The sequence below is a fragment of the Cynocephalus volans genome, chromosome 16 (assembly GCF_027409185.1).
Source record: "Cynocephalus volans isolate mCynVol1 chromosome 16, mCynVol1.pri, whole genome shotgun sequence".
Classification (NCBI taxonomy): Eukaryota; Metazoa; Chordata; class Mammalia; order Dermoptera; family Cynocephalidae; genus Cynocephalus; species Cynocephalus volans.
In genome coordinates this window covers 66,860,960-66,870,768 of record NC_084475.1, presented here as the reverse complement: position 1 = coordinate 66,870,768, position 9,809 = coordinate 66,860,960, and the positions used below count along the sequence as shown (strand labels likewise).

The window sequence follows — 9,809 nt, the reverse complement described above, 5'->3', positions numbered from 1 at the left end:
AATTTTTTTAGTTTAATTTACTTTTATATTTAATGTGATTATTGATATATTTTGGTTTATTTCTGTTATCTCAATATATGTTTTATATTTGTCCTAACTGTTTTTTGTCCCCTTTTTTCTCTTGTTTCCTGTATTGTTTTTCATTATTTTTATAATTCCATTATATCTCCTTTGTTAACCTTTTTGGTTTTATTTTTTATTTTTTTGGAGGTGGGTGTTTTGGTAAATACCAGAAAACCCTCTAGATAAATTCTAAAAGAGATGTAACACTCTTTTTTTAGTTTATTTACTACAATTTTTTTAAAGCTTACTGTTTTGTTGTTGATTGATGTTGGTATACATTTTTTTACTTATTGCTATCTTTAAGTGATATTATACAACTTCATATATAAGAAACTTACAATAGTGTACTTCCATTTCTCCCCTCCAATATTTTTGCTCTTATTGTCATTCGACATCAATTTCTTTGATTCCTACAAAACATTGACTGTATCCCCATGTGTTTACCTATTGACTCTATTTCCCTTTTCTGACTTAATCATTCAGCTCTCTTTATTTTTCATTTTGAGTGAGGTTTTATATGTTTTCCATAACATTTAGTGCAAACGTATTTCTGGTTTGCTCTTTTATTGCTTGTATTATTGTTATATATTTTTAAGTTTTAAATATATATTCACAACTATATTCTTTTTTCCTTTGTAGAACAGTTGAAAATATTGTCATGCCTTCACGTATCTGTTAACGGTTTTCTTTTTTTCATTTTTCTCATTAGAAAAAAATTACATATAATAAAGTTACAGACTATGCACAAATTCTTTAGATGTCTATTTGTATTTTGATTATCTATTTTTACCATTTTACCATTGCTATTTAATTAACCCCAAAATGTTTACTAAATATTTTCTCCTTTGGTTTGGGCCGCTTTTTTCCCTCTCTGTTTACCTATTTAGCTATGTACCTAGATTTTTTAAAATATTTTTTCTATATGAGTATTTATGTATGTTTGCATATAAATACTGCCCTCTTAACATATTTTTTGAAAATTTCAATAAAATTCACCCCAATATCTATTAGTTAATGTACATACAGAGCAGAATGATTGATATTGTTCCAGGAATAATTCAAACCTTAAAGCCTATTCATAGACATTTAAAATTTGGCTTCATTGTGGCTTTGCAAAACGAAAAAGGGAAAAAGTAAACCTAGCTATCTATAGGTATAGTATGTTTGTCCACACAGTAAGTCTATTAAAAAACTCATAACATTTTTAATTATTAAAATATAACTTAGTGTTTTTTTTTTTTTGGCTTCCTAAAATCAGGATTCCCTACATATTAATATTTTAAGAGTAAAATGTAATTTTTCATTTGTTTTTAATTTTCAATAGTTTGATGCCAAATTTTATGGTTTTATTTTCAAGTTGCCAAATCATTCACACCTCCAGATCTGATATTCAATTTTATACAATGGCCTTATTAAAGATGACAAGTATGCAAACTGAAAAAGAAGAATACTTCAGTATACTCTAATTATAATTGCCTTAATAAGTTGGTTAATACAGCTTTTATTCATTTATTATTATGTATCCTGCCATATTCTTAATAAATCTGAGATAAATCACTAAAATATCTAGATCAAGAATGTAATACAGTATAAACCACTTATTTAAAAAAAAAACTATGCCAAAGATTTGTTGTCAGCTTTCCAACTATACATTTAATTTTCTAAAAGGCTACAATACAGTAAGAAATTTTAACTTGAGAAAACTAAAGTGTCAATTCAAGCTATAGTTATAATTTTAAAGAGATTACAAAAGCTTCAGGTTTCACAAGAAAACACCTTCAAGAAAATATAATGATTTATCTAGTTGTCTGAATAGATTAAAATGGTCAAATTATTCTCTATAGTTAGAAGCCAAGCCTCTACTAGAAATTGTGAAAAATTTGAACTACATAGATTGCATATTATTAATTAATATGACGTATTTCCTAAAATTAAAAGATACAACAACGACAACAAAACAAAAGTACGATAGCAAATGTGGCAAAATATTAAGGTCACACACACACACACACACACACACACACACACACACACGAGATACTTCAAAAAATTGGAAGAAAAATTGAATTAAAAAACAATATGATTTTTTATTGGTTATGCATATTCATGAAGTACAAAGCTGAACCTTGTGCCCAAGATGTGATGGCCAGATCAATATTACCAGCATGCCCATTACCACAGACTGTGATTATTCCCCATATCCACCACCTCAGTCTGCAGCATTAGGCATGGCCCCTTCATTTGCAAGTCCAAAATGCCATTGTGGTCTTTCTTCCCCTCCTTCTTTCTCTCTTAGCTCCCACTTATGAATGACAACATGCAGTATTTTTCACTCTATGCCTTGCTTATTTCACTCAACATGATTTTCTCAAAGCTCAGCCATGTTGCTGTGAATGGCAGAACTTCATTCCTTTTTATGGCAGAGTACTATTCCATGGTGTATATATACCACATTTTCCTTATGGACATTTAGGTTGGTTCCATATCTTGGCTACTATAAATAGAGCTGCATTGAACATGGGAGTTCAGGTATCCCTTTAACATGATGATTTCCATTCCTTTGGGCATGTACCTGGAAGTGAGAATGCAGGATCACATGGTAGATCTATCTGTAGTTTTTTGAGAAGCCTCCAACTGTTTGCCATAGTGGTTGTACTATTTTACAGTCCCACCAACAGTGTAGGAACAATTCCTTCTCTCCACATTCTCAGCAGCATTTGTCATTCTCTGTCTTTTTTATTATGGCCAGTCTAACTAGGGCGAGATGATATCTCAATGTTGTTTTAATTTGCATTTCCCTGATGATCGGTGATGTTGAATAATTTTTCAAGTGCCTATTGGCGATTTGTATGTCTTCCTTTGAAAAATGTCTATTCAGCTCCTTTGCCCATTTTGTAATTGGGTTATTTGTTTTTTGGATTTTTTACTGTGTAATTGCTTGAGTCCCTTGTATATTCTGGATATTAATCCTTTGTTGGATGTATAGTTTGCAAATATTTTCTTACACTTTGTATGTTGTCATTTCACTCTGTTGATTGTTTCCTTTGCTGTGCAGATTTTTAGTTTAATATAGTCCAATTTGTTTGTTTTTTCTTTGTTGATTATGCTTTTAGGCTTTTGTTCATAAAGTCTGTGCCCATTTCCAGTTCCTAAAGTATTTCTCCTATATTTTACCTTAGTAGTTTTACATTTGCAGATCTTATTCTTAAGTCTTTAATCCATTCTGAGTTGATTTTGGTATATGGTGAGAGATGACAAAATTCAACATCCCTTCATGATAAAGACTCTCAACAAATTAGGTATAGAAGGAAAGTGTCTCAATGCAATAAAAGCCTTCTATGACAAGCCCACCACCAATATTATCCTGAACAGGGAAAAACTGAAGGCTTTTCCCTTCAGAACAGGAACAAGACAAGGATGCCTACTCTTACCACTCTTATTTAACATAGTGCTCGTGGTACAAGCCAAGGGCGAGCAATCAGGCAAGAGAAAGAAATAAAGGACATCCAGATTGGAAAAGACAAAGTCAAACTGTACCTATTTGAAAATGACATAATCCTATATATAGAAAAAACCCAAAGACTCCCTCAAAAAGCTCTTAAAGCTGGTTAATAATTTCAATAATGTTGCAGGATACAAAATTAATACCCCCAAATCCATAGTGTTTTCATATTCCAACAGTGAATTAGCAGAAAAAGAAATCAAGAAAGCCAGCTCATTTTACAATAGTCACCAAAAAAATAAAATACCTAGAAATCAATTTAACCAAGGAGGTGAAAAATCTCTGCAATGAGAACTATAAATTACTGCTGAAAGAAATTAAAGAGGACATGAAAGATGGAAAGACATTCCATGTTCATGGATTCAAAGAATCAACACTGTGAAAATGTCCATACTACCCAATGTGATGTACAGATTCAATGCAATCCCCATCAAAATACCAATGACATTCTACACAGAAATGGCAAAAAAAAAAACCCAAAACAACATTCATATGGAACAACAAAAGACTCCAAATAGCCAAAGCAATTCTTAGTCAAAAATAAATAAATAAATAAAGTTGGAGGCATAACACTACCTGACTTCAAACTATACTACAAAGCTATAGTAAACAAAACAGTGTTGCTTTGCCTCCCACAGATTTGTCACACCTTTTTTCCTAGGTGATGGAGCCGCCAAAGATTACTCAAAGCCCATCTTTTCCAAGCAGTGAGAAGCCCCCAAAAGGGGTTAATCTCCTGGAACCCTCAAGAGAGAGGCATTCCTTCCATTTGGGAAATTAACCCCGAATTGGGGTTCTCTTCCCACATTTATTCTCCAGACAAGGATGTTACAGGCAGAGGACATAGGTGGGGTTTTGCTAAGTACAGTTTAACAAGTTTTACAATAGAAGCTGGTAACATTCACTAAAACAAGCAAGGTGACCTTCCATAATGCAATTTTCAAGAAGTTAAGTTGATTCACCAACAAAAGCTTGATCTTAGCAAGCATTCTCTTCTTTACAGCAATTTTGCAGTATGTTTACATATCAATCAGTAACCTGTCTGTTTTTGAGCCATCAACCTTGCTGTGCTACATTTCTTTATCTTACAACAGAGACTAGCCTGGGGAAAGTTTCCTGTCTCCTGCAAGGTCAACATTTTATATGTACTTTTAAGAAGCTAGGCCAAACCAGAAACTGCAAGGCTTTGGAAAACCAGACCCTGTGAAATACATTTGCTTTTTGTATACTCCACGAAACAGCATACATAGTACTGGCATAAAAGTAGACACTCAGACCCATGGAATGGAATAGAGAGCCCAGAAGTCAACGTACAGACTCAAAGGAAATTGATATTTGACACAGGCAGCTAAAACATACATTGGGAAAATGACTGTCTCTTCAATAAGTTGTGCTGGGACAATTGGACATCCATATGCAGAAGAATGAAACTAGACCTTCACCTCTCACAATATGATCTTTTTGAAGACTCCATGAATGATCTTTTAGAAGATTCTTTCTATATATACTAAAGTTTTCTGAAATTTTGTGTAGATAAGAAGTATTTAAAATACAAAAACAGAAAAATTCTGTTTTTTGAAAACAAAAATTGTTGAGACTTTTATAACAGTATTCTTAGCATAAAGCTCTCTGCCTTTTTGCCTTTTTAAAGGCTTAACATATGAGAATGAAGATTTTTGGTTTGGAAATTAACTTTGCTTCAATGAAACTCTTCTTTTGTTGTGGTATATGAGATATTAATCTTTTGGTCGTATGAATAAAACTACCAAATGAAAAAGTCAAAGGGTCAATACCAGCAACATAATTGACAAATTAGATCCTACCCCATAGCTGAAAATATGTCACAATTATGGCAAATAAACAGAAGTGGTGCTTCTTCCTCTGAGACCTCTGAATCACAAAATACAGGAGTACAATCCACCCTAGACACACTCATAGAGTGTGCTCATCTGTGATGTGTTTCCATAGATAGTGAAAGTAGCTGTCCCTCAAATCCCAGAAATGCTCTTTCAATCAAACTATCTTTTACTCCAAATATTTGGGGTCCTATCTTGTCCTTTGATTCCATGTCACATATTAGGTATCCTGATCCACAGGTTTTTAGAATTATATTCTGTAAATGCGGCTAGAAGGAAAATTGTGCTTGTTATGAATGCAAGCTTATAACAGTTAATTCTTGCAAAAATGCAGTTATGGTAGAAAATGTAGTGATTTTCTAACATTTTAAGATAGGATATTTTGGTACACTGCCACTGTGAAGTAAAGATTGCATGGTTTTGTAGTGAGAAACAAATATACTATGCTACATTTGTTTAAAACTGTAATTTCAGGAAATACGTAACACATTTTATTTCATTAATTTTATTTCATTAATTTTATTTCATTAATTTTATCTTAGAAACAAGAGTGTGAGATTGGAAGAAAAAATTATTATATTATTCTTTTACAGCAGAGAGACCTATAACTAAGAGAGGTAAAAGATCAGCAAAATTCACAAATGAAAAAGTAAACTTAAATATGAAAATTTTGACTCACTAATAAGGGTAGGCATGGTAGAATTCAGATAATAAAGAAATCAGGTGGTGTTTCTTGGCTCTTAGAAGCAAAGTGGGTCCATACATAATGAGCAGCAAGTTCTGAGTGATATCCATGGAAGATTGACCACAGAGACATATGGAGATGGTTAAAAGAACATCGTGTACTTAGGGGCAAGATGGATGGGCAGCCAATAGAGTTCTGCTCATTCTATCCAATCAAGAGAAATCAAGGACAATCAGAGGAGTAGCGGCAATACTAATATGAACACAATTGTTGCCCAGTTTAAAATGTTGTTTCTATTCTGTTTTCATCCACAATTTAATTTCCAGATTGTTTTATAAATTACAGGAAACACAGCAATACCAAAAAAGATTCATTTCTCTCTTTTCACAATTTTTCTCTTGTTATAATCTTTTCCCCTCCATTTAATTTTCTCTTTTCTTCTTCAGTTCAATTCGGCCTTTCACCTGTGCCTATCATTGCCAGACCAAGGCTTTTACATTGATAAAATGACATAATTAACACAGCATAGTGGCTGGCACATAGTAAAGTTATAATACATTATTTATGTGGATTATCAGTAATCACTGACATTTTTAACCTGGTTGGTGGAAAATAGGGTGGTCTTTTTGTCTGTAACATTTCCACGCAGTGTCCAATAATTCCTTCTGTGATAGAAGTGCAATCCAGGGCTTTGTGTTCTCAGAATAATGCGCTCCTAAATCTTCCTGGCACTAAGAGCATAAGTACTAACTATAAAAGTCCCAGTCACTGCCCACAGCAGTCCAGCAAGAAAATTGCTTATTGCATAGATCCTTTTGTGTATGCTGCTTGCCATGGCAGACAGGAACAAGAAAGAAAGGGAGTTTCAAGTACTTCAAATTATGACAGGTATTGATAAAGCAGAATACACACACATAGTTGGGGTGATGAAGAAATGAAGAAAAAAAATGTCTCAGCAATTTTAGAAGGAAATCTGCCCTCAGTCAGACAAGCCATGGAGAACAGGAGCCCCCAGAGGTTACGAGACATGAGAAGAGATGGATAGCCTAGAGAGAAAAGTAACGTGACACAAGAAATCAAAAGAATATTTTACCCACAGAAAGAAAATCAATGAAAATGATGAAGTGCTATTCAGGAGAAATAAACTGATTATTCCAGTTTCCACAAGAAGGGAGGTGCTGCAAATTACCCACCAGGATGAGCAGAACACTCGAAGGTGAGAGAGAAAGCCTAGATGTGGTCATATAGATATATTTCTTATTCCAGTTCCGATTTTTTTAAAAGTATTATTTACATGTTGGAGACACATTTTTAATTTTTTTTTACTACAACAAAACTCATTGCCATGTATATATTTTCCAGTTAATTTTTTAGCTTTTTCCTTTGTACTTTATAAATGAAATACTTCAAAAATATGAAGGACACAATAATGTACATGTGTTATCTATGTACCTACCAAACACCTTAAGAAATACAACTTTATATATTTAAAGCCCCTCTGGGTTCCTCTTCCTGATGAAACTCCCCTTTATCCCACCAGGGTAAGGCAACCATTCTCCTCATTTTTTATTTAATCATGGAATTTATTTTCTTTATATTTCTATCAATCTTGAATATGTACATAAACAATATCTCATTTAATCTGTTCTCTTTTAAACTTTAACATTTTTATAAATGGACAAAGCTAACTTTTAAACTTGCTATTTTCATTCAACTTTATGGTTTTGATATTTATATATATATATATACATATATATATATAGTCTGTTGTGTATATTGTATGATATTCCATATTTTATCCATTCAATTGTTGAAAGGTGGTTGGGTTTGGAATGTTTCTTATTATGAACAATTACTCCTTCTAATATAGGGACCTAGAGTATACACATGCTTACATTTATTACATGTTAAAATCGTTTTTTACAGGGATTTATATCAATTTTGAATTCCATAGCACTGTAGGAGAGTTCTTTTTGGTCTCCATCCTTGACAGTTACTTGGTGCCAAACATCACTGGTTTTTTCTACTTTATAATTTTGGCAAATTAAGTGTTCTTCACTGTGGTTTTCATTTATATTTACCTGATTACTAATTAAGATGAACACTTTCTCGCAAGGTTATTCAATATTAACATTTTCTCTCTTTTGCACTTCCTGTTCATGACTTTTGATACTATTTTGGTGTGATTTTTCCCTTTTACTCACAGTTTTGGACAAATCCTTCATATATTATAGGTACTATGGCTTGATCAGCTATTAATTCCTGTACATTTTATAGATTGTAACTTACTTTTTAACCTTTTTTTTCTGATTTCTTTGTATACACAGACAGTCTTAATATTTTTCCTAAAAAATTGCTTACTTATTTTTGATTATACATATTTATGGGGTACAGAGTTGACAATCAGTATTTACGTACATTATGTGATGATCAAATCAATATTATTAGGATGTTCATCATTACAAATTGTAATTACTTTTTGTGCCCCTTACCCATTACTCCCTAGCCCCCTTTCCCTTTCCTACCTCTAGTAATTATAGGTCTGTTCTCTCCTTCTGAAAATTCGATGTTTTATTGTGATCTTTCTTTCTCTTTCTCTTTCTCTCTTTCCTCTAGTAGGAAGCTGTTATCAGTGAAATTAAAGAGATAAGAAAACTGAGAGTAAGTTAATTGTCCAAGTGTATGTAGGTGCCAGGGTTTTAATCACTCTTTGTCTGGATTTAAATCCTGTGCATACATTCCCTATATACCTGCAAACAATTTGGCCATGTAATGTATTGAGATATTCATTTTTCTTTATTGCTTTTCACATGGCATTTGCCTTACTGCAAAAGCTTTTTATAGCCAAGTCCATTTTCTTCTCTTTTCTTATGATGGTGTTTCTCATAGTGAGGACACTGGACCTGCTGCATCAGCTACACCTGGGGACTTATTAAAATATGTATTCTCAATCCCCATCCCAGACAAACTGAATCAGAAACTCTGGTTGGTAGAGATCTCGGGTAATTTGGATATACGCTAAAGCTTGTGAACCACGGATTTAGGGTAAGGTTCGTTGTGTGCTGGATCAAAGAGAAGTTGCCTCCTGCCTTTTGCGTTCCAGAACCCTGGGTTCTTTGTTAGAACAGAAATGTTTAACTTTGCTTCCCAGACTCCACAAAGATTAGCAATTCTGTAAGAGAATTAGAAGAGCTACCAGACATTAGAACAATATAAGCTTTTTCAGTGATAACTGTTATCTTGAACTATCTCTCCAAATGTAAAGATCACAATGTCGCAGGTAGGGGATTGGAGAAGACTCCTAAAGAAGGAAATTTAGTAAAATTGAATATGATGATAGAATTCAATGAGAATTTTAAAAAGGAGTATCATGTAGGAAAGAGTTTGTATCCACTGTAAAATGACTTCTAAAAACTACCCTGAGAGAAATAAAAAGTTCAAAACACAATGGTGAGAATATTTTGAAATATTTGAAATATTTCTGCATCTTTCCCACACTAAAATGCACTTCTGCAAGAATAAGAAGGAACACAATTCTTTTCTTTGCTAAAAAAAACAAATTAGCAAGTATTTCTACTTGAGCTATGAATATAGATAATCACATTTTCAGAAAGCAAAGCAGGGGTTTTAAATTTTTAGCTGCAAGTATAATAATTTATCTTAGGTGGCACAAAAAAATCTTTAAAAAGATGTTTTAAAGTTG

At 32.8% G+C, this 9,809-nt stretch overlaps 1 non-coding gene across 1 annotated transcript; it reads right to left on the bottom strand.

Annotated features, from left to right (window-relative positions):
- Nucleotides 1-210: 210 nt before the first annotated feature.
- Nucleotides 211-272, bottom strand: LOC134365309 (U7 small nuclear RNA). The gene has a single exon (XR_010022015.1). It is a non-coding gene; the product is annotated as a U7 small nuclear RNA (small nuclear RNA).
- Between the last annotated feature and the right edge of the window lie 9,537 nt (nt 273-9,809).